The sequence below is a fragment of the Globicephala melas genome, chromosome 1 (genome assembly GCF_963455315.2).
Source record: "Globicephala melas chromosome 1, mGloMel1.2, whole genome shotgun sequence".
Classification (NCBI taxonomy): Eukaryota; Metazoa; Chordata; class Mammalia; order Artiodactyla; family Delphinidae; genus Globicephala; species Globicephala melas.
In genome coordinates, this window is record NC_083314.1 from 139583435 (window position 1) to 139607818 (window position 24384).

Here is a 24384-nt window from a genome sequence, read left to right on the forward strand (position 1 = left end):
GTTGCTGTGTGCGGGCTTTCTCTAGTTGCGGCGAGCGGGGGCTACTCTTTGTTGAGGTGCGTGGGCTTTCTCTTTACGGTGGCTTCTCTAGTTGTGAGCACGGGCTCTAGGCGCACGGGCTTCAGTAGTTGTGGCGCACGGGCTTAGTTGCTCCGCGGCATGTGGGATCTTCCTGGACCAGGGCTCGAACCCATGTACCCTCCATTGGCAGGCAGATTCTTAACCACTGTGCCACCAGGGAAGCCCTATGATTGCATAGCTTTTTACAATTCCTCATTCATGACTTCATTACGTCTTTAATACCTCTTCATTGAGTTGATGGCTTGGTTTTCGTGGAAAGTAATGAAAACTGCAAATAATGCTGCCTAATACAATAAAAAGGATATATTGCCTCATGTTATTTTGAAGGTAATGCTGGCTTTAGGCAGTGACTCAGTGATGTGACAGGTTGTGATTTCTTTTGCTCTCTCTGCTTTGACCTCTTTGGGTCCAACTTTATCATAAGGGCTGTTCCCTTTAGGAGCCCACACTGTTGCTTCCTGGGCTACAGGCTATTTTTTGTCTCAATATTTCCAGCAGAAGTTTGGATGGACAAAGGTAAGTTTTCTGCTAGCCCCTGAACCAACCAGTCTGGTCAAGGGGATAGGGTGTGTTGACTGGCTTAGCTTGGGTCCTGTGCTCCAATCCAGAGCTGTGGATGAAGTCAGCTTCTGAGAAATTACATACTTTCCCAAATGTGAATTGAGGTTTTTAGGAAGGGAGAAAGGGACTGGGTGTGGTTGGGATAAATGCTAAAGAGGGAATTAAAGGGAATCCTTTAGAGAAATATAAGTACTTTTATTGCCATTTTGTAGCTGAGGAGTGGACATTTACAGTCCTGTTACTTACGCAAAGATGAAATAGTTCCCTTTTTTAAAAAAAGGCTATATACGTTGAGAGAAAAAGAAATCTATACTGTATATGTCATTATGGGACTCCAGAAGGTGAAGGAATGTTATTATCCCCTCTGCAGAGACAGGGCAGACAAGTGTCATGGGCTGTGACTCTGAGTAAGTTATTAAACTTCTCTTACCTTCGGTTTTTTTGGGGAGAGGGCTGGAAAACAGAGATAATAGTAGCTCCTACTTCACAGGGTTGTTAAGAGGATGAAATGAGACATTTACCAATCCAGGTGACCAAATGTTTTTCCATTCATTATGGGTTTAATTTTTACAACTTCCAGGGAAGTAACCGAAAGCATCCTGTCTTAAGAGATGAAATTCCTGAGGCTGATGAATTTCCTCTGGTTATTAGCCGCAGGAAATACCAAACCCAAGTCTTGCGATTCCAAGCCTTACTCCCTCTCTTTCCACTACACCGTGCCGCTGCTTAATGAGATCCCCAGCTCTCTGCATCTTTGCCTTGCAGTTAACAGGATCCACACTGAGGGAACTACACATGCAAATTATTATTAGCATGAAAACGGGTAATTATTATTTTTTACATTCGCGTCATCACAGATAATCTTTGTGTTAGACATTCTTTAGCAATGAATGACTGAACTAGAGGGCTTGCGGTTCATGCAGGGGGTCATTAATTCTAAATAAGAAATTCATTTACTGTCACTCATGTTGCTTAAACAATGCAGAGCAAAGAGTGAGTGCAGAGCAATTTCAGACTGTAAAGGCTGAGACGGAAGCTGGAAATCACCTAGCCCAACCTTTTAATTTACATATGAGTGAAATGAGGGCCTGAATGGGGAAGGTCACACAGTTAATTAGTGGCAGAGCTGGGACTAGCACGCATTTTCTTTATTTCTATGCCAAAGTCTTGCCATTAAAGCATGAATGCTGATCATCGGACTCCTATTTGGTTAGGAATTCCCTGACCTAAAACGCATTGAGTGCTTAGGATAGAGACACTTAATGTGCTAAAGGTTCCAAAATGAAAATATATGAAGAATCTTTCACAAATTCCCTTGTGCTATATTAATTTTAATCTTCATTGTTTCTACAAGGTACTGGTGGGAGGGAAAAACAAGTACCTGTATCTATTGAATGGTCTTATTTAAGTCCTGCGAATGTAAAGGTATGAACTAAAAACATTTTACATTAAAGCAGAGCAAATTGCTTATGGTAACCATTGCATAATGACGCAACACAATGAAGAATTAAGTTCAAATTACTTATCAGGTCTCTTCCATTTTCTAAGTTTTTAAAGTAGAAAATTGCACAGTATAATTACTGTAAGTTAATTTGCATTCATATTACAATTCAATGAGCAATTACATTCTTTTTTATTTAAAAAAACATTTTATAAAGTGTGATTTGCATCAGTATGCTTCCAGGAAAAGTGGCGACTTTTCCCTTGTGAGGTTTTCATACAAATTCAACCATGCAGCCTATATCTTCCAGTATAGAGTTATAGCCTCTTATTGGCTTCTTGAGACAGGAGAGGAGAGAACCATGTGAAGTGTGACTATGGTTTCAGAGCTTTTTAATAAGAACTCTTCAAGGCATCATAGAATATCAGGGTTTAGAAGGAGAATGTAAAGGTCTTATTGCTCAAGACGTCTTTCCCCCATTTACTTCCTCCATCTGAAGCTTGAATTTCTCCATTGAATTCCTGCCAAGCCATCATCCAAACTATATTTGACTAACTCCTGTGCCAGGAAATTCTTTGCCTTCTGATGACACCCACATCATCACTGGTCAGTGCTTTCATTTTGTGGAAGAAGCTCCATTTTGGCTTAACTATCCTTGCATTAATGTACTTTAGAGGATACTTTTTTTTTTTTTTTTTAACACATTCATTGCTTTGGCAGTGCTATGCACAACATACAGCACTCTTTTTATATTGAGAGTAGAATATTTCATTCAGGACTTGCAATATTAGCACAGATATATGTTGGGCCATCATAGTGAGGCAGGAGATAGATGGGCCCCAGTCTGAACAGCTGGAGTTTGTCCCCTGTGGACAGATACTCCAAAATGGCAGGAGGGAGGAGAAGCTAAGCCCTGTCCAGATAAGAGATAAAAGACCACATATTCTTCATTCTCGAAGTCAAGGAGACCTTCCCGACTACACACATGCAGAAGGGCTCCTTGGAGGTCAAAAAGGGAGGGGGCGTCACCTCATAGTAGGTGATGTCAACCTACCCATAGACCTCTTCGCTGGAATCCATCTTGGCTAAGAGATGTGCGCACATGCATGGGAGGATCCTGAGATAAACTAAATATGGACTCAGAACCAGGTAAAGCAAGATGACTGGCCAAAGGAAACCCAGAAGAAATGCCCCATAAAAGTGATTCAAACTACCACAGGGGAGCGACTCTCTCTAAGCCCACCTGTGTGTCTATCCACACATACCCTTTTCCCTCCCAATAAACACTTTACTTGTTTCACTACTTTCCGTTTCTCTGTGGAAATTCTTTTCTATACAGCTGACAGGCCAGGGTCTTGTCACTGACCACTGGTCCCTGGTGGTCTAGTGGCTAAGATTCAGTGCTCTCACTGCCGCAGCCTGACTTTAATCTCTGGCCGGGAACCAAAACCCTGCTTCAAGCCGCTGCAGGCCAAGACCACCCGAGATCAGCAGTGTGGTTCCCATAAACATGTGGGGTCTCACTGGCTGCTCCACTTTCTCTGTGGTGCTCTTTTTAAAATTGTTTAAATTAAGATAAAATAGATATATATTGAAATGCATAGATCTTAAGATTAGTTTGATCAGTTTTGATGAACGTATTTGCCTATTTAAACCAACCCTACATTAAAGATATCATATATTCCATTATCCCAGAAAGTACCTTGTGCCCCTTTCCAGGCAATCCCCCTCCACAGAGGTAACTACTGTTCTAATATTTCTTATCATAGATTTATTTTTCCTGTTTTTGATCCTCATATAGGTGAAATCATAATACCTTTCCCTGCTTCACCTGGTTACTCAGTTATCTTTCAAGATGGTATCACTTCCTTCACAAAGTCTTAACATCCTACTCTGGGTTAAATGCCCAGATTTGATGCCCCTCTAGCATCCCATACTTAGCACTATCACTATCATAGCATTTACTGCAATGCAATGCAATGCAATGATGGGTTTCCTTCATGGGCCTGTAAGTTGTTTAAGAGCAATTTTTTTTTTTCTTTTTGTTTTCTTCTTCTGTCAGTGCCCAACATTGTGCCTAGTACAGAGTAAGCAATCAGTAAATATTTTTTGAATAAACAAATAGAATCTGAGTGTGATCTTGAATGAAAGGGACCATGAGAGGCTTATATACTTTTGATATTAACCTTTGAAATTTTGTGCATTCTGTATTTTAGTATACTTGGAACACATGATGTTTCTAATAAGCTGGGTAGAAATGTTCCTACTGAACGTTGTTCAAAATTTTATTAATTTGAGAGCTTTATGTGTAGAGAAATATTAGCATATTCTTGGCATAAGCGAGCACTACAAACTATTTAATAAACAGTGGCTATGTAATAATTTGTTTGAAATCCCCAGAGCTTACAACGCAAATTCATTTTATTATATTCCATCCAATGAGAGGTATATTTGAAATGATTGTAGGAATAAACAGAATTTTAAGTAATGTACACAAGTAATAATACACAAAATGAGCTACTTTTCATCCCTTCCTTTGGAGGAGTGATTATTGCTGGTTGAATTTATGATTTCTGACATTTGGTTTTGCTTTCAATTGCAGGTCAGTCTCAAACAGTACTTATAGAGGCTGCCCCCCTGGGTGTCTTAAGAATCATGTGCATACGGATGAATTACGTGAAGTTCAATAAAATGCCTTTCTACCCATCTGCATGCTACTACTCATGCCCATGTTTTTTATTCAGTTGACTCAGAGATCCTTAAAGGCAGGATCTGTTTCTGATTTACCATCATTATTTCCAATGCCTTGCACAATGCCTGATATATAAAATGGACTCCGTAAATGCTCGTTGATTTAAAGTGAACTATTTTTGGAATTGTTCTGGAATGAGAACCAATGTTCACTGGGTGACTTATTCAGTGCTAGCCATGTTCAATATATTTTTCCATTTAAAGCTTGCACAATCTCATGAAGCAGGTATCAGTATTGTAGAACTGAGATTTTGAAGCTCAGAGAGGTAAGTAACTTGTCAAAGATGACTCAGGATCCAGTACACACCAAGAGGAGTACTTCTCTATCTGGGCTGTCATGACGGTTAAATGAGTTAATGAATGGAAAGCACCCAGAATGGTGCCTGGAATGTAATAAGCAATGTAAACATTTTTGCTGTTTCTCAAGGTAGATGATAAAGGAATGTTTATTGATTTTTTCTTTATGCCACACATAATACAAACTATATTATTATTTAAGAGAAGAAAAAAAACACCCTAATATTTAAGTAAGTTGTTTCTTGACATGTTTGGCATAAAAACTTAAAATGGTACTTTAAGATTTGATTTGGTTTAACCCTGAAGACTGTTAGGTCCTTGGTGGGCAGCTTGTTTGCAGTTAGCATCTGTATAAACTTTCTTCCAGCCTGGAGTTGGGAACAGTTGTAGCTTGTTGCCCCTGTCAGATTTAATGGGAATTTGCTGAGTTTCCCTGGTGCACCTTCTCCAACACTGAACAGAGAGTTTTACATGAGCATCTTCCATTTTTATCCCTGAGCCACTCGGTGTCAGGTATTCCCTTCAAAGTCTGTAATCATAACCTCATCTGAAAACAGAACAAGGTGGAAGGGGGGTGAAGTCCACAATTCTCAAAGGCAGGGTCTTAACATGTGTATAAATTGTTTTGATGTTTCACAGCTGTCTCAAGCATTGAGAAACTTTTTGGGAGAGTCAATGAAAAGTTAGACCTATGTTCAATCACATAAGGTTTCACATTTGTCCCAGTTGTTTGAAGTGCATTAACAGTTTTCTACACCCCCTTTCTCTATTTCAGTGAAGTCTTCTGTGGTTTGTCCATGTCCCCTGGTTTTCTTTGTATTAAGTTCAGACTCCGGACGTCTGTCTTTATAGATGAGGAAACTAATAGAGTTGCCTGGAGAGCCTGAACTTTCTACTAATGTATCTTAAGTGGTCTGTAGCAACTCTTGCCACTTTCTAGAACTTTAGAAAAGTTGGAGAGACTTGAGCCACTTGCTCTGTTCCCCATCATTAGGTTCGCTGGTCACACCCGTAAGTAAATAGAAACAGTAGTATCCACCGGTGGTACCTCCCTCTCACCTTGTTGGGAGTTCCCGCCCATCAACTTTTCTCCCAAGATTGCATCCGGCCAATGACCTCACGAATTTTTCCTGTCTCTATGTAAGTTGTTATCTTTTCAGGAGGAGCACGACAGCCTCTGTTTGCTGGGGCCTCCATTTGTACAGAAGCTGTTATTATGGAATAAGTTTAATGGGTCGTGAATTTTGTGGAGACAGGGAGGGTCTCTCCATCACTTTGTATGTACCAGCCATGGGCCTACTGGCTCTACAAGGAGTGCATTAGGCTAAATATTTTTAGCCCAATGACTCTGGAGGTAATAACCCTAAATGCTTCATTAAATTTTCATGGCTGAGTGATGGAAACTACGAGGAAAAACAAACAAACAAACAAACAAAAAACAAAGCCCAAGTCAGCCACATTAGCTTCATTTATTACCCAGCTGGAGAACAGGAGTGTGGCCCTTAAAGAGAATAAAAATAAACGTTTTAAGGAACTGTAGCCAGTCTCTTCTTTTCCTTCCCCGCGCCCTGCTTCAACAGCACAGGACTTCACTTGATTTTTTTCCCTCCTACACCTGGCATTCGGGACTCTGGAGATGGGTGTGCCACGACGGTCTGTTGAATCCAGTCTCAGGGCTGAAGAATTTTCAGACTCACACACTTTTCTGAGATTTGGCGGATCTTTGTAAGCTAGGACCAGAAGTAGGGAGCAACTGACTGCATCCTGGCTGGAGCCTTCTTCTGCGCGTGTCCTAATCTGGGATTGTTTACTCCCGGACATTCTGAGAACCAGAGTTGGGAGGGTGGACGGCAGGGGGAAACGTTGGGGGTTAACTGGGGCCTGAACACCCTCAGGGGCCTGAGTCCCTCCCTAGGACGCACGAAAGAGTGATAGACGCACGCCTCCTCCCTCTCCCAACTTTGCCTGGGAAGCCTCGGTGACGACAGGGGCGCACGAGCCAGGGTTGGCCGCTGGGACCTAGCGCCCCCTCCTGCGAAGGGGAGCGGGGGCTACACGTCGGCGCGGGACCTGCCCTCGAGTTTTCCCGCACTAGCGCTTTTTCCATTTGGGTATGCGCATGTTTAGAGGCCTGGGTGATAAGAGAGTAGACCCTAGAGAAAAATGAGGGAGGCCGGGCGGGGGCGGCTGGTGGCGATGGTGAGTGGCAAAAACAGGGAATACTTTGTGAAAAACCCGAGTCTGGTGGCTTTTACCCCATCTCGCCCTCACTCCCTCCCCGCCCACGCAGCCGGGGCGGAGACCCGGCGCTCTGATCTCGGCTCTCCTCCACCAAGCCGGGATGGGGAGTGAGCGGCAAGGCTCCAGAGGCGCGACTGCGAACCGCGGCGCCCCCGCTCGCTCGCTCGCTAGCTCTTCCTCCTCCTCGTCGCCACCGCGACTCCGCTAAGCTCTCGGAACGCGCTCGGGCGGCGCACAGAGCACCCGGGCGGGAGCGAGAGCCGCGAGGCCGGGGCGACGGGAGCGCGGCGGGCGGCCAGGCGGCGGCGGCGGCCGGGGAGCGGGCAGGTGAGCGGCGCCGCAGGGCGCCGGGCGGGCGAGGGGCTGGCGGGGCGGGGGCGGGGGCGGGGGCGCGGGAGGAGGCGGGTCTGCGCGCGAGGCGGTCTCCTCCCCCTGCTCTGACGCGGGGCCCGTGGCGCCCGGGGAGAATGGACCCAGCTCGGCTCTCGCCCGGGCTTCCCCGGGCTGGAGAGCGCGCCTAAGTGCCGCCGCCCGCCGGGCATGGGGAACCGCTTCCTGGGCGGCTGCGGCAGCGGAGGAGGAAGCTCTCGGCGAGCCTAGGTGAGGCACGGCGGTGGGCTCGCGGCCGCCCCGGAGTTCAGCGCGGGCAGGTGTCGGCGGGTACGCGGCGCCCGGATGCCCGGGTGGCTCCGTCGGGGTCCCCGGGCGCGGAGGAGGGCTCCTGCGGCGTTCCTCTCGGGAGTTTGGCCAGGAGTGCGGCGGGGATGGAGACTGCAGTTTTCCTCCCTGTTTCTCCACTTGCTGGAGAGGATAGGCGCCTCTGCTCCTTCCTTATGGGTCTCCCCATACCACCCCTTATCTCCCTACTTCTGACCACGCGCGGTTCTCTTTCCAGACCTGCTCACCTAATACATTCGTCTCTCTCCGGGACCCCCTGCACCTTCCTCCTTCCTGCGGCACGTCGCTATCCACCCATGAGCCTTCCTTCTCCCACTCCAAAACCTACCTGGTACTCCCGAGCCCTTCCTCAGCCGCGCTGCCGGCGTCCCCAGGTCGGACCCTCTTCCCTGCTCAGCCAAACCCGGTTTTCACTTCCCTACTCCTCGGTAGCGCTGCGGTTCTGCTCCGACCTGCCGAAAAGCGAGATCTATCCCAGTGGCCCCTACCCTTTCGCAAACACCATCAGAGCCGGACCCCGCGTCTCCTCGGAACCCATCTCTTCCCGAGTCCTCCATCGACTCGGTTCTCTGCTGCCGCCCCTTGCATTCCACTCCCCAGCACCACCCCGCGCCGCCCTCCACTCCGATAGCTCTCCTCCCCACCCGCCCCCTCTTGCTTCTCTCTGATCCAGACTTGACGCTCTGCCTCGGCTGCAGAGCCAGGTTTCCCCACCCCCCTACTGGGGAAACTTTAAAATCCATGTGGTTCGGTTCATAAAGGAGCCCTAAAAGCAGGACTCAACCGCCGAGAGAGCCTGGAGCCAGGGAGTCAAGGATGGCGGAGGTTGTGTCGTGGCGTCGGAAAGGAGCTGTAGGCTGAGTATACCAAGTACATTTCAAAACCCTGGTTGCTGCAGCTGGGACTCTCCTCCCGAGGCTGGCTCGTCCCGCGGAGTATTATTGTGACCCCTGGTGGGAGGGCGCTAGTATTCTGTGCACTTTTTTTTTTTTTTGGTACGCGGGCCGCTCACTGTTGTGGCCTCTCCCGTTGCGGAGCACAGGCTCCGGACGCGCAGGCTCAGCGGCCATGGCTCACGGGCCCAGCCGCTCCGCGGCATGTGGGGTCCTCCCGGACCGGGGCACGAACCCGCGTCCCCTGCATCGGCAGGCGGACTCTCAACCCCTGCACCACCAGGGAAACCCTTCTGTGCACTTTTTAAAGCACTTTTTTTTTTTTTCTGGTGGTAGTGCTGATGGACGGGATGAAGGGGGCACGAGGGGAAGGTTTCTTTAAGAGGTTGATGTCACTTGGCTCCTGCGTTGCTCCCTCCCGGACCCGCCAGACTGTGTACGTTTCACTCCCTGTGAACTAACCCCCCCCCCCCAATTCCAGCCTGCAGCACACAAGTCCTCATTGTTGGGGGTCTGCCTGGGCACTTCCGCCTGGGCTGGGAGAATATGGAGGAATGGGGGTGGGGGTGGGGAGGCCGGGGGCGCTGGGCGATCGCGGTGTGGCTCTCGCCTTGTGCTCAGCGGCCGCGGACGGAGTGCAGAGCGCCGCGGCGCGGGCATCGGTGAACTCCGGCGCTTGTCTCCCAGGGTGGGGTGCGCGGCTGCGTGGGTCGGCGTCTGCGTGTGCATTTGGATGCCGGCGCACACCTGGGTTTTAGTTCGTTCAGAAAGAGGGGTTAGTAGAGAGGTTGCCGCAGAGAGTGCGTGTTTTGCTGCCCGGAGCTGGGCGGGCGAGTCCTCCGAGAAGGATGCTACACTGCAGCTCCTAACATCCCGGCGGAGACCGGAGCGAGGATCCGCCGATGTCGCTTGTTACTCCCTCCTGCTCCCTTCCTACTGGGCCGTTCAACGCACTTTCAAAATGTTGATGGTTTTGAATAAAGGCCTTGTGGGGGGTTCCGCTGACATTACATCGCACTTCACATGTTTTCTAGTAATCATATAAATTAAAGGTGGCTTGCGTTTAGAACTCCCTAATTAACCGGTTCACGTCTGTACATTTATGTGCCAATTATAGGTCTTCGGGAAATCCATAAAATTATAAACCATCCTCACCCCCTGAATCAGCACCCATTGTTTTTATTATCTCAATGAGTGATTCTGGATGGAACCCTTAATTGCACAGGCAAGATAGAGGAGGAGGGGGAAGTGGAGAGGTTGGGTGGAATAGGGACACTCCACAGCTTCTCCTCAGCCCACCCCCATCTCTTTCACTCTCCATCCTGACAAGGCTTGGTGACAATTCTGGAATCTGAAAGGGATCACAGATTTTCTTGGTTTCCTATTGAGAAGGGCGACGTAATGAAAACTGTATAAAAGTCAACTTCTAAGCAATCAGAAATTGTCTGCTGATGTCCTTGATTGAAATCCCAGCATTCAATTGGAGTACTGAAAACTCGAAGAAATGGCTTTTGAAGCGCTATTGTTCTTTTCCATACAGAGAGGCCTTCTTAAAGGTTTAGGAAGTTCAAAATGCGATGATTTTAAAGACTGACATTGTAACTATTAGGCAACGGTGAGAGGATCGGATCCGCAGGGATGAGAGAAGAGGGCGAAGTGGGGAGTACAAACGTGTTGTTACTATCTCGCTGCTACCAAGTGGGAATTCAGTTCTCCACATCAAGTTAGCAATTAAATCTCTGACTAAAGCAGATTTAGAAGGTGATTTTTAGGTTTTTTTTTCCTCTCCTTTTGGGTGGTGGTTTGCTTAAGGTCTGAATAGGCATATCTGAAACATTTAATCATGTTCATTGTATTCAACAATAAAATCTGAATAAAAATTGTTTACTGTTGATGAAGCTCATCTCACAAGCTGTTTCACAGTATGTTTCATTTGCAAGACAGACCATTGTGTGAGGCTGCGGGAAGACATGGTATCACTTCTTATTCATTTTCTCCCAAAGCCAGAGAGGAATCCTCTGCTCCCACTCGCCTCTGCCCTCCAAGGAATTTTTTTCTTAAATGGGTGGGTGTTTGGCTTGGTCCCTGATAGTACCCATCTTAAAAATGGCCTTTGGTGGATTTCGGGTGCCTGAAGCCACCCTGCAGGCAGAGGAAGAATCTAATTGAGGCAGCATTTGCATTTTGATAATTCACTCAAGTCAAACATTTGGTTTTGCTGGGGTTTAATCCTTCTCTCAAGCTAATAAGGCTAACAAAGCAAGAAAATCACAGTATATGTCTGTTAGTTGGCACTTTACAAAGTTGCATAGATTGAAGGCGGCTGTCAGGAACTTTAAGTGTTACTTAGGGCTAACTGTAACAAAAAACGTTCACTGGTTGAGTTAAGTGATTGAGGATGAATCGACCTCTCAGAACCTCAGTTTCATCATTTGCACAACAGGGACAATATTATCTACTCTGTGGAGCTGTGAGCAATCTTATGGGGGAAAATGTCTCATTGGGCGCTTTGTCACTTAGCAGGATTTCAGGAGAATGGTAACTTTTAGTACTAGAGAGCATGGAATTCTGCTAAGGAGAGAGGATGGTATTTGGAATTGGAAGGGCAGGATGGAAACCAGGTACTGGATTGGCAAATCACCTCTCTTAGTATAATAAAAATAGGAATAATTAACCCTTGTGGGGCACTTACTAAGACTCAGACTTAAGCACTTCACATGCGTTAACTTATTTAATCCTTCAGTAACCCTAGGAAGTGCATACTTGTATTCTTATTCTCATTCGATTGATAAGGAAAGTGGGGCACCGAGAGAGTTGGTAACTGGCCCAAGGTCATACAGTAACTAATACAATTTAAATCCAAGCTTTCAGTCCTAACGACTACGTTACGTTACCTCTGAGTGGGGAGGTGAGCTCTATCTCCCAGGGTGGTTGTCACATTTAATGGGGAATAATGGAATAGTTAGACTTCCTGTAGGAGAAAACTACAGGTTGTTGCCAATTTCAGATGCCAACAACATAAGATGGGTACTTCTTTATTACCAGCAGGGCATTAGGCTGATGGTGGGCATTTGGAACACTTCTGACATCGTGGCAGGTATTGGTTCACATGTGTCTACTGTGTTAGTCTATTCAGTAACTGGGTAGGCAGAGATTGCATTACTGCTCTTACTGGTTACCAGTGGAGGAACGCAGAGATTCTCAAAATTAAGAGGTGGTATAACAGGTCTTTAGAAGTCTGGACTTGGGTGCCAGGCTGCCTGGGTTCAGACCTCAGTTCCCCCAGCGCTGCCTGCTGTGTGGCTTTGACCAGCTTATCTAACTTCTCTGTGCTTCAATTTTCTTTATAATAAAAAGCTACCTGCCACATAAGATTGTTGTGAGAATTATAGGAATTAACACCAAGTGCTTAGAATAGTACCCAGCATGTGATGTTACTTAGCTGTTAATGTTATCCTTCAAAGAAGAGAAAAATCCTTTTCCTTGAAAATAAAAAGTTTTCTGTTCGTCACTGATATCCTAAAACTTAAATATCCTAAGAGTATCTGGCCTGTTGTTTTTTGTTTTGCTTTTTTGTTAACCAGGAGGTAGAGAGGAGGAGAGGTATTTAAGGAGTTCAGGCAAAGGTTTTGTTTTGTGTTTGGCTTATTGGAAATATTTCCTTGAACATTTCTCCTCTTTGTGAAGGGAATGGTGAAATCTTCATAATGCTAAGATCTCTATGTCATTGCACTTTTCAGCAGTTATTTTCAAGGAAATAAGATGACTATTGGATGGATTAAATTCTAGGAGTAGTCAGCTCTTCCCAATTTATAGATTGGAAAGCAAATCAGACTTGGGGTGATGCATAACTGCACAAATGAGAAACACCATCAGACCCAGAATTCTTTGACCAGTGCTGCTTCTTCTAGACCAGACTGTCTCCTATACCAGGATGGAGTAGTGGTCTGAAATATAAATAGAATTAAATATAAATAGAATCCCCAGGAGGGGATGGTGCGCGTTGGGGTGGGTATTACCAGCTAAGAGCGGAAGCCAGCCAGATGTTCTGTACTGAAAAAAGAGTGTCCAGTAGGAAAAGAAAACCCCTCCTCTGGGGTTATATCCATGAAAAACGAGCACAGAACTCAATCTATGAAATGTGTATCAGGATATGAACCTGTGTACAAAAAAGAAAAAAAGACATTAAATCAATTAATCACTTTAACACTTCCCTTAGGTTGGAGAGCAGATGATCAGGTTTCTTTTTCTGTGAGATGCTCTTTGTATTTTTCTTCCATTGAGTTCTTAGAAACGGGAAGGTTTTGGTTTGGGAATCATAAAACTTCTCTGGCTTCTATTTCATGAAATAGGCTACCATATTCTATTGGAAAGAAATCGCCAACTTGCTTTTATTATTATGATTTTATTTTAACCTGACATGTAACCAGTCTACAGTGCCAGTGGGGGATTCTCATAAAGAGAAAACAAATAAAATTCTACTGAACAGGAGAACTCACAGCTCAAACGGTAAAAGTTTGTGGTGTCAAAAGATGTGTTGTTTGGCTTAGGGGATAAAATTAGAGGAGGTAAGGTAACAGACAGATGTGAAGTTCAGAGTGAACCCAAGTCAGCTGTGTTGACCACCTACAGGGAGTCTTGGAAAATTACCAGCCCTGTGTTGATAATTTGAGCATCATACCGATTTCTGACTCTCTGTTGGTCTGTCACTCTGTTTCTCAACTGGATCTATCCATTCACTCTTTATCAGTTAAGCATCTCTTTCTCTTCCTTTGTCTCTTCTGTGTTTATCCCAGTCTTTGTCTCCTTTTCATTCTTTATGACTGTTTGTTCCTATTCTTGTTAGTGTCATAATCAACAGTAACAGCTGAAAATTATGAATATGCATAAAGAGTATCTGGAAATTGAGGCATGAGGCCACACATGTCCTGATACAGACATCACTCCTGTGTCCATTCAACATGTCTTACTAGCACCTCCTTTACCTCGCTCTGGTTCAGTGCTAGGCACTGCAGACAGTTCCAAGATGCAAAGGTACAGTCTCTCCCATCTGGGCACCTGGCCTTATACATAAATAGCTGCTACAGCATGACATGTGGTACAGAGAATATCTGTATAGCAGCACTGGAAGCTTCCAGATGAGGAATTATTTCTACCTGGAGAAAGGAAAGGATGGCTAAGGCTTCACAGAAGAGATTTTGTTTCAGCTGGAAGCTGGAGGTTGACCAGGAGTTTCTGAGGGGTTGAAGGCATTCCAGGTTGAAAGAACTATATGGGCACAGACAGGCGGGCAAGGAGCTTCATCGTTGGTTTGGGGATGGGCATCCTGTTAAGAGTGGCTGTAAGGTAGCATATGTGGCTGAAATGGATTATTTTGTAGAGCCTTTTCCAAACTTCGTTCTGGGGAGCACTGGTGTCCCCCAGGATGGTTATGAGTATTTCAAAAGAAAGGGCGTTCACAAGGAAAAAAAGTTGCATGCTCAAAAATACTTAGGAAGCCCCGAATTATGTATCCTGCTCTTAGTAAGACACAGTATTTACTGACATGTGAAAGCTGCAGAGATTTCCTGCAGTTAAGAAACTCATGTACCTCATTAAGAGTTTTCCAAACTTATTTTCTGCAGAATCTTTGATTTCAAGAAGTCCCTCTCAGTGTCTCATGAGATAGACTGGAGAAAAGGTTTGTAGGTAAGCACTTATTATTTTTAAGCAAAACAGTTAATTTGATTGAGAAGGTAATGCATTTGATTTGAAATGTAGTATGGTATATTTCTAAGACATATGAAAATGTATACATAACAATGAGTAGAAAACTCTGTCCCTACCACTCAGCCTAGGAAGGCAAGCCATGTAAATGTAGTCAAAGCCACTTAGTAACCTCTCCCCATCAGATCTCCTTCCCTCCTGCCAGAGACAACCACTATTCCACATTTGTTATTTATCATTCCGTATAATTATTCTGAATATGCTTTTCAGCAGAACAGACTTAAAAAGAATTCCATTGAATTCTCATCCAGTTTCTAGCTAGTCACTAGAGAGATGATAAGAAATAGTAGTTTGTCCAATAACTGTCCAGGAGAGGACATGTATAAGCTCTTCAGGGAGAAGGAACGTGGCTTTTACTTTTACCAACAGTGCCTAGAATGTAGTAGATGCTCAATAAGTGTCTGCTGGATTGAATTGAATTAAACGTGTGTACTTTTATGTGGTTCATTAAGCTCATGTGGATAGAAAGATTGGGGTAAGTTGTTTTTCACTGACAATATTGAAATTCTTTGTGATCAACGATCTTGAAAACACATTCCTTTTTTCGGTTGCAGTTCTTTATTTTGTAATCTGGATTTGGAAATGAATAGTAACAATCAGCTATTGAAAGTCATCTCTGTTTTCTTGACATCTTTTGGAATCATTAACAGTAACAACTTATTCAAATCTGTCCTATAACTGATCCACTAGAACTGTCCGCTTTCATTACAGGAACAATGATAACCAGAAATGTTTTTAATCAAAAAGGAAATTTATCAACTCATGCTAATTAATTACTCAGTCCCTGGACACTAGATACTTTGAAGGTTTATGAGGTTCCCCGGGGAGTAACTTATTTTCAGTAACAGAGTTTTATAGTTACGCACCGTTGTGCCACGACAAGCATCTCTCTTCATAGGAGTGAGGGACATCCTCTTGAAAAAGCTCTCGTCATCTAAAACATATGTCATATTTGGGTGACATTTTCCTTTTTCATTGTCCTAGCCTATATTCATATATTACTGCATACATGTATGTCAGTATGTGCAGTGAGTGTTAGAATGTTGCTGAGGAATGCATAGCAGAAAGAATGGGAGCAGAAAGAAAGTGGGAGACTTACAGGCTCCCTGGGAGAGGCTTTTCGCGCTAAATCATGTTTATATGGAAGATGGTGGCTTAGCTTTTCTCATAGGATGCAATGTTGGTTATAGCTAAGATACACCCCTAGGATTTTCTATCTTTGACTTGGCTGGTACAGACTTTTCCCAGTAGACTTGGGAGGAGGAGTAAAAATCCCAACAGGTGGCAGGACGAGAGTCAGCTTTGGATGTGAATGATCGTACGTGATCCAGACACTGCCCAGAGAGCAAGGAAGAGAAGCCACGCATTGCTCTTCCCTAGGGATTGCCCGGCGATGCCCACCCACTCTGACCATGGCACGTGGTGGTGCTTGTCTTCAGTCCCAGGACACGTTATTTTGAGCAGTATTACATGCATGCTCACAAAAGTTCTGAATATAAAACACAACCGTTCAAACATACTCAAGTTAGACTAAAAGTGCCGGTAATCCAGTTGAAGTCAAAGATGGGCCAGCCATATGCTGAATCCCAGCTACGGCATGTATTGATAGAACGTAGTTCCAATGAATGCAAAAAGGTTACTGTAATTTATTCCTTTGGGAAGCTGAATAGATTTACAGGCCACATAGAAGTTGGATTCTTGCCAATCTTCCGCTCTCTAACTTCTTAATTTTAATGTAGTTGAATTTATCAATCTTGTCTTATGGTTAGTACTTTTATGCCTTGTTTAAGAAAGCCTTTTTAAAAACCCTGATGTCATAAAGATATTCTCCTTTATTATCCTCTGAAAGCTTTATTGTTTTTTCTTTCACATTTAGGTTCTATAATCCTTTCTTATAGTATATTTTCTGGAATTAATGTTTGGTGGAATATTAACAGCTATTACACGAATAATAGCATTGTTATTTCTAATTGGGGGATCTAGATAAACGTGTGTGAGGTAGGAATTGATTCTGTTTTTTTCTAATTTTCTTCCATGTGGGGAAAAGTCATCCTGGCATTTAGGGTTAGTTTATAGGCATATATTTTGTCCACTCTTTTGCGCAAGCCACGCTTCTTTATTATTATAGCTTTATAAAAAGCCTTGGTAATCGCACGACAAACCCCCCATGATGTCCTTCTTCAAAAGTAACTTGGCCTTTCTTGGCCTTTTGCCTTCCATATACATTTTTTCCATATACATTTTATAATTGTCTTTTAAACTTACACTCAAATACTTATTGAGATTTGATTGGAATTATTGTTTGAATTTATAGATTAACTCAGGGAAATGACATTATTATAATGTTGAGCCTTTCTACCCATAAACATAGTACCTTCATCCATTTATTTAGTTCTTATTTAATGTCTTTCCATACAGATTATAAATTTCTTCGTAAAGGTATGCACTCTTCCGTTAGATGTATTTCCAGGTGCTTGATATTTTTGTTGTTGCTATTGTAAATGCCATCTTTAAAATACTATATTTTCTAGGCATGCATTAGTTTTCATCGTACTTCACCTGTATTTCTTATTCTGGATGGTGAGGGCTAGAAGGGGAGGAGAAAAACTGGTGGTTATGCGTGCTTACTAAACATTAGGTTCTTTACGTACTCTGATTTGAATGCAGAACAGCCTCAAGGGAAGAGCTCTGGGTGGCCTAGTACCACCCTTGGCTGGATCACTGCTGTCCTTTGCAGACCAGCAGTGCTGGGCTTTCCTTTGTCCCCGTGGGTCAGGGGGTTGTGGAAGTGAGGATTGCGGCCGATGAGGGGTGATCACCCCGAGTAGCAGCCACTCACCTGGTTCAGGTGGCAGAGGCCTTTAAAAGACGTCTCTGGTTTTCCCCTGGAGGGAGGGGTTGTGCAGAGTCATCTGGCTGCCTGAGGGACGCAGTTTGGCTGGTAGCTCCAGTCTGGTTTGACTTTTCAGGTAGATCTCTCAGGTCAGTGAATATTGTTCCCACTTTCAATCAAGGAGCCAGAGGTCTAGGGAACTGAAAAGACGTGTGCAAGCCATCTAGCTGAGCTGGAATGAAGACCCAGGTCTCGCTACACCCATATCAATGCTCTTTCATTGCACCTTATTGTCTTAAGATCCTCAAATATTTGACGATGATGATAGAGTGAAATACTGAAGCATTTTTCATTTGAGGAAACACCATTATGCATGGAAATTGTAACTTATATCTGCCCAAAGAGGGCTAATTGTAGAGCTTTCTGACTATAGCCCATGTGGTGGTTGTTACCTGCCATTTATTATCCTCTCTCTGTTGCTCTGTCTGTCTCTCTGGATTTCCTCATGCTATTAATTCTTTCATAAGCCTACTCCCACTCATTTATCCCCGTTCAAATAGTATTTGTATATTAGGACCTAGGGCAGGATATCCATTTCTCTCTGAAAGTTACCCCTAGGACATCAGTGCCCATAAAATTTCAAATTTCTCTCCTCCCCTTGCCGGATGCTGTACCTCTTTCCTTCTTCTCTCACATTCTGTCCTCAGCACATGTTTCATTATATTTTCTGGAATGAAGGTAATGCGTACCGCACTAGGTTAGGGTGATGTAAAAAGAGGGTGTCTCAAAGAAAGCAAGATTAAGGGACCAAAAATCCAACCACTTGGTTCTCCTGATAACACCGTAAATTTTCTCTCTGCTGTGTATGTGGGGTCATAGGAGTGAGGTGAGATATCATACTGTATACATTTGACTGCTCCAGATGTGTCAGGGGAGGGGGAAGTCTTGACTTGTTTTAGTAGCCGTAAGTCAGCGTGGCTGGGAGGAAGGGGGCTGGGTACTGGACTCACATCGCCCTCTTTAAAAATATAAAGGTCATTGACTTTACACACACAAGGACCGACTGTATAGCACAGGGAATGCTGCTCAATATTCTGTAATAACCTAACTAGGAAAAGAATTTGAAAAAGAAAAGATACATGTATGTGTATAACTGAATCACTTTGCTGTACACCTGAAACTAACGCAACATTGTTAATCAACTGTACTCCAATATAAAATAAAAATGAAAAAAAATATAAGGGTTCTACACCATAGGCTCAATCTAAGTCTGATGCTTCCGTCTGTCTGCCTTTCCCAGGCAAGCGTATCTTTCTCGGGCTTCCCGAGCCCCGGCTCTGCTAGGCACCAACACTTCATTACGTCAGTTGTTCTGCTCCATGCGTGTTGATCTGGAGTCCTTTAAATTTGAGAGTTTCTCAAGGGCACTGTCTTCTGGATTTCATGACCCGTACGCTTGGCCGATTGAGGAAGTTCACTGTAAACACTTGCTACCTTTCATTTTTAAAGGCTACCACAGTGCCTTTGCAGTGGAGGGGAAAGTATCCCTTTACTGAACTGTTTTGAGTCTGTGAAAGCAAAAGAGGGCTTTCTGTTGTAATTTTGAACAGTTTCTTTTGGGACATGTTTTTAGCTCCTTTTATTCCCAAACTGTGCCTTTCCTGTCCTGTTCTTTGCTGTCCTCCCTCCTCTGCTTCCTTTCCCTCCTTCCTTTTTTTTTTTTTTTAAATCAAATCAAAGGAGTTGCATGAAATCAACAACAAAGACTTCTTGACTTATGGGTCTGTAGTGTGATTTTACAGTTACTGCAGTGGGCAATAGTCCCTGTCTTTATCACATGCATTATTTCAGTGGAGGAGGAAGAATTTGGGCAGTAGTTGGGAGGTGGACTTTGCAGTTCCCTGTCAAATCCCATAGTAGCATTAAGTATTGTATGTGGGTGATTGGTCACCTTGTGGATGACCTGTAGCTGGTTTAAAATTTCAGCCTAAAGAGCGAAACTCTGCCAACCAGTATATGTCAGTGCCGAAGAGTGCCTTTCTGTGCTATCCCCGAACACATCCAAAACAGCATCAGCTGCGCCACCACGACTTTCAAGCAGAATTTAATTATTTTAACGATATGCACCGTATCAGTGAGAGTCTAGTCAGGAGACACATACCAGGTACCTTAATTGGAAGAATTCAATATAGGGAACTAGTAACAAAGATGTTGGAAGAGCTGAAAGTGTGACAGAGAGACGAGGGATGGACACTAGCGAGAGCAGGAAGTCAGTTTGCTTCTAGATCTTAATCTGCAGGCATCAAGGGAGCGGGTGGTGTTATCAGAGCCCAGGTGTTGAGGCTGTTGGAAATGGAACGGAGGCTGCGTAAGAGTGGTACCACACAGGGAGGGGCTGGAGCTGTGGAGGAGACTCTGCCACAGCAGGGGATGCCACCTTGAAGCAGAAAGGGAGGGAGACCGTTGACCCTCCTCCTTCCTTCCTGTCTCCTGCCATCTTTCCCATTCAGTGAGCCTCACTGGAAGTTAGTTGGCCAGAAAACCCGGGGAAATGTAGTTGGGGCCAGCTTTCTGCCATACTCAACAGAGTGGAGGGGAAGGGCCAGGAGTGGATCTGAGAGAAACAGGCAAAGGACTAGTTCACACGCCAGGGAAATAAATCTCTTACAAAAGTGTTTATTGGGCTTCCCTGGTGGCGCAGTGGTTGAGAGTCCGCCTGCCGATGCAGGGGACACGGGTTCGTGCCCTGGTCCGGGAAGATCCCACATGCTGCGGAGCGGCTGGGCCCGCGAGCCATGGCTGCTGAGCCTGCGCATCCGGAGCCTGTGCTCCGCAACAGGAGAGGCCACAACAGTGAGAGGCCCACGTACCGCAAAAAAAAAAACCAACAACAAACAAAAGTGTTTATTAATATTGCAGACCTAAAGGAACACAACTGAGTTCCTCCTCTTCTCTCTCCTCCCACCCCAGCCCATCCAACCTCCCTCACAGAATATTGAGGGTGACTCTGCTGGCAGCTGAATCTCTATCTTGTTAGGGTGAGCTGTGCTAATGTTGGGTGCCCTGCTGAGTAGGACAGCAGAGTAGGACTACAAGTCTCTGAGAACTCAAAGTTTTTTTTTTTTTTAATAACTCATTTAGTGGCAAAATGTGACCTGACCTGAAGTGACTTGAAGTTCCTTGTAATCTTTAGTGATCCCTTCGTGAATAGGCATACAGCGGCTCTAGAAGCATTAATGAATTTGATTACAGGGCATCACCCCAAACCCAGCTAGGGGTATTACAAATAAGAGGTAAATGTATGGCATAGTAAAGGCTGCCTGTCTAAAATGCAAAATAAAATCCACTTTATGAACACAAAAGACCCAGGGTATTTGGATAAGGTATTGTGACTCTGTATTTCAACATGGCAGAGGAAGAATGAATGGAAGTGTGGCCCAGTAACATGCAGTTCTAGGGCAATGCTGATGGTAAACAGCCCAGCCCCTCCGGAATCGTGGAATGCCAGGGCTGGACGTGCCCCTGTAGCCCAGCAGAACCACCACTTCATTCTGTAGGTGAGATGTCTTTTGCTTAGGCTGGAGACCTGGCAAATATGTCACAGGGTCACCAAGGGGTGAATCATGGAGCTGGAATCGTTTATTGCCCCTTTACAATGAATGAATTTTAGGCAAGTGAATTTAGTGAGTGAATTTTAGGTCTGATTCTTTGGTTACTTCAAACATTTGAACTGTTGACATTCAGATGGAATGAATGAAGCCAGCAAGTGAAATATATAGGTAAATCTACACACACACACACACACACACACACACACACACACACACACACACACACACACACACACACACACACACTTCAGATGTCTTGTCCTTTGATCTTCAGAACAATCCCATCAAATAGATAGGGAGGGCATTACTGTCCCCATTTTACAGATGGTCAAACCAAGGGGACTTGGCCAATAATTAGCTCTGTGGCCACAGGCAAGACCCTCAACTCTGAGCCTCAATGGAAAAATGGGCTCCTACAGGACTGTTTTGTGAATCAAAAGAAGTGACGCCTACAACACAACTAGAATTGTGCCTGGTACCGGTGGTCATGCCATAAGCAGCAGTTCCTTTCTCCCTCCCCCTCCCCCTTCAGACAAGTGAAATAGATAGCACAGCCCCACAGCCATTCCCTTTGAAAAGGACGCGCTTCAGCATAATGAAGAGTTCAGTGGTTGAACGGTAACAGAACTCCTGTCTCTGTGCCTTTTTTTTTTCTTTCAGCTTTCAGAGTAGGGGCTTGAAGTCATGCCACCCTCAAATCCGTCACGATTTGCTGTGACCTTGGTGGCCCCTATTGTCTTCAAAGGTCAGGAGACAGTTTGATATTTTGTTTCCTCCAAAGTCCAACTGTAGGGGAAACCACCATGGCCACAAACACAATTTTCTGCAGAAAGCACCCTTCTTGTCAGCACACGTGGGACTTTGTCATAATTCATGTTAGGTGGGCCTAATAAAATATTTTCTTCTTTTGAGTATTTTTCAAGATTAATAAAGCAGCATTCTTGGGGGAAGTTTATTAATCCATAACTTACAGAAAACTCCAGAGGAAGAAGATACGAGACATGTTCTGTAGGTAAAGACGTCAGGCTTGCCACCACTAGAATTGAACTGTGCATACATTATTCAGCTAGCTATCTTCTGGGTACATTCCAGGTTGCTGGTGTGATGGTGACCTTGTCTTGGACATGATCTAACAAGCATTTGTTCCCTTTATTTTTAACTTGGGAGGGTGTGAAAGAGGAGGTGGCAGCGTGTAGAATAATCCCAGTCCTCGGGATGGATCCTTCCTGTCCCCTTGGCTGCACGTCAGCTACATTGGACACAAGGACATGCTTCTGAACCCTGGCTTTTTTGCTGCACGCACTGGGTTTCTGCTGTCTGTCAAGTGGAGATTGTGGTGCTGGCAGCAATGATGATGGTGATGATGAGGATGATGATGATAGGGGTGACCTATCAGATGGCTACCTCTGTGTCCATGACAAGGAGTGATGATTTATGGGAAAGGACGTGGGACTCTATCACTTCATCCATTTACTCAGTGTTTTTGAGCCCCTGCAACATACTGGCACAATGGCAAGCTCCTTTTTTTTTTTTTTTTTTTTGGTACGCGGGCCTCTCACTGCCATGGCCTCTCCCGTTGCGGAGCACAGGCTCCGGACGCGCAGGCTCAGCGGCCATGGCTCGCGGGCCCAGCCGCTCCGCGGCATGTGGGATCTTCCCGGACTGGGGCACGAACCCGTGTCCCCTGCATCGGCAGGCAGACTCTCAACCACTGTGCCACCGGAGAAGCCCAAGCTCCTTTTTGTTAAAGCCATAAAAAAGACACAGATTTCTTTCTCAAGATCCAGGATTAGCCCGGGAAGCACAAATAAACAGATAATAATATGGCTAAGTATGGCCCCCAAAAGTATTAGTTACGGTGAAAAATAAGACAGAAGGATGGATTTTGCCAGGGTAGGGAAGGGTCAGCATCTAAGCTAAGCATTCTGAAGGTGGCTTGGAATTTGCCCGTGAGTCTTGGTGCAGTCAATGTGTTTTGAGCCCTGTGTTGGGCTTTTAGAGTGAGTGTGACAGGAACTCTAGTTGCCCGTATTCCATATGCAGTCCACTGGGGAAAACGCAAAACCAGTAAAGGCAGGAGGAGGCCTGTAGACTGGGGGACGATGACAAAGGTAGAGATGGGCACTTCCATGTATGAGGAACCCTACATAAGTTGGTACAGATGGATCACAAAGTGATGGGGTGTCAGGAGCTGGGGAAAGTCAGTCTGGACGGGTAAACAGGGACAGTTCACGGAACACCTTTTTACCAAATGTTGGCCAGGAGGTTGTGGTTGGGTAGATGGTGGCAAATAGACTTCACTTTATGTCGCCTTCTCTGCAATTCTCTCGCTTCTCCTATTGACTGGGTTCAAAGAGCAGTCTATGGAGAAATATGGTTGTAGATTTTTGGGTGAAATGAGCACTGTTAGGTGTGGTATAGTTTAATGGTGTCTCCTGTTAAAAGAACTGCAAGCTCAGGTGCTTACAAGGGCCATGCAGCTGAGATTAGCTGGTGGAATAGTCTGGAGTGGGGTGGGGGGAGAGGGGGCACTGGGTAAGCCACTGTTCAGCTCCAAATGATGATTGCAATAAGAGAGTGCTGGACCAATGTAGCCAGGTCTTCAGCTTTTCCAAGAAAAGCTAGAAACTTTTTTTTTCTTTTAATTAGAAATCCGTCTGTTTAAAAATTTGGCACTAAATCAGTTGAAACAAACAACAAACAAAAAATATGTGTAGGCAGAAGATAACTGGCCTGTGGGCTTTTAGCTCATGAACTACCCGTTGGTGAATTTTGGCCTATTCGTTATAATTAGTATGTTATGACTACATAAATCTCCCTCAAGTGGAAGTTCAGTCGATATTACCAGGGGGTAAATTGGGCCATGTTTTGGTAAAGGAAGGTTTCTGCAAGACAGTTGAACGGTGGAAATTGGTTCTCATTTATTTGTGTGTTCCCTCAGTCACCTTGTTTGTTGTTCTTGATCAGATGATTCTGATACATGGTGAAGCTTTGTAAAACCAGCGTCCATGGCAATTCCGGCGTGTTCTTAGCTGTTTGTTGGGCAGCACCAAGCTTTGTATCTGTCTGAGTCTACAGCTGCCTTGATTAAGCTTGTTATGTGCTGCTACCAAGGCAAATCCCTGTAGTGAGTCAAATGAGTAGTTTTAGGGTTTGAAAGTGATAGCGTTCTGTGGCTTTCTCACTTAGGGTTGAGACTCCCAGCCACTAAAATATGCACATTTCAAAGCA

At 44.8% G+C, this 24384-nt stretch overlaps 1 protein-coding gene across 7 annotated transcripts in view; it reads left to right on the top strand.

Moving 5' to 3' along the window:
• DAB1 (DAB adaptor protein 1) overlaps nucleotides 1–24384 on the top strand; it is a 1173077-nt gene that overhangs the window by 747910 nt on the left and 400783 nt on the right. Inside the window, exon 1 of one of the 7 annotated variants that reach the window (XM_060305026.1) lies at nucleotides 7128–7242. The exons of 2 other annotated variants lie outside the window; for them this stretch is intronic. The gene's annotated coding sequence lies outside the window, so the exon portion shown is untranslated. Of the gene's footprint in view, nucleotides 1–7127; nucleotides 7243–7467; nucleotides 7700–7799; nucleotides 7973–8726; nucleotides 8921–14608; nucleotides 14632–24384 lie in introns of those variants that run through there. 4 more of the 7 variants (XM_060305013.1, XM_030870291.2, XM_060305019.1 and 1 more) reach the window with 4 other exon arrangements.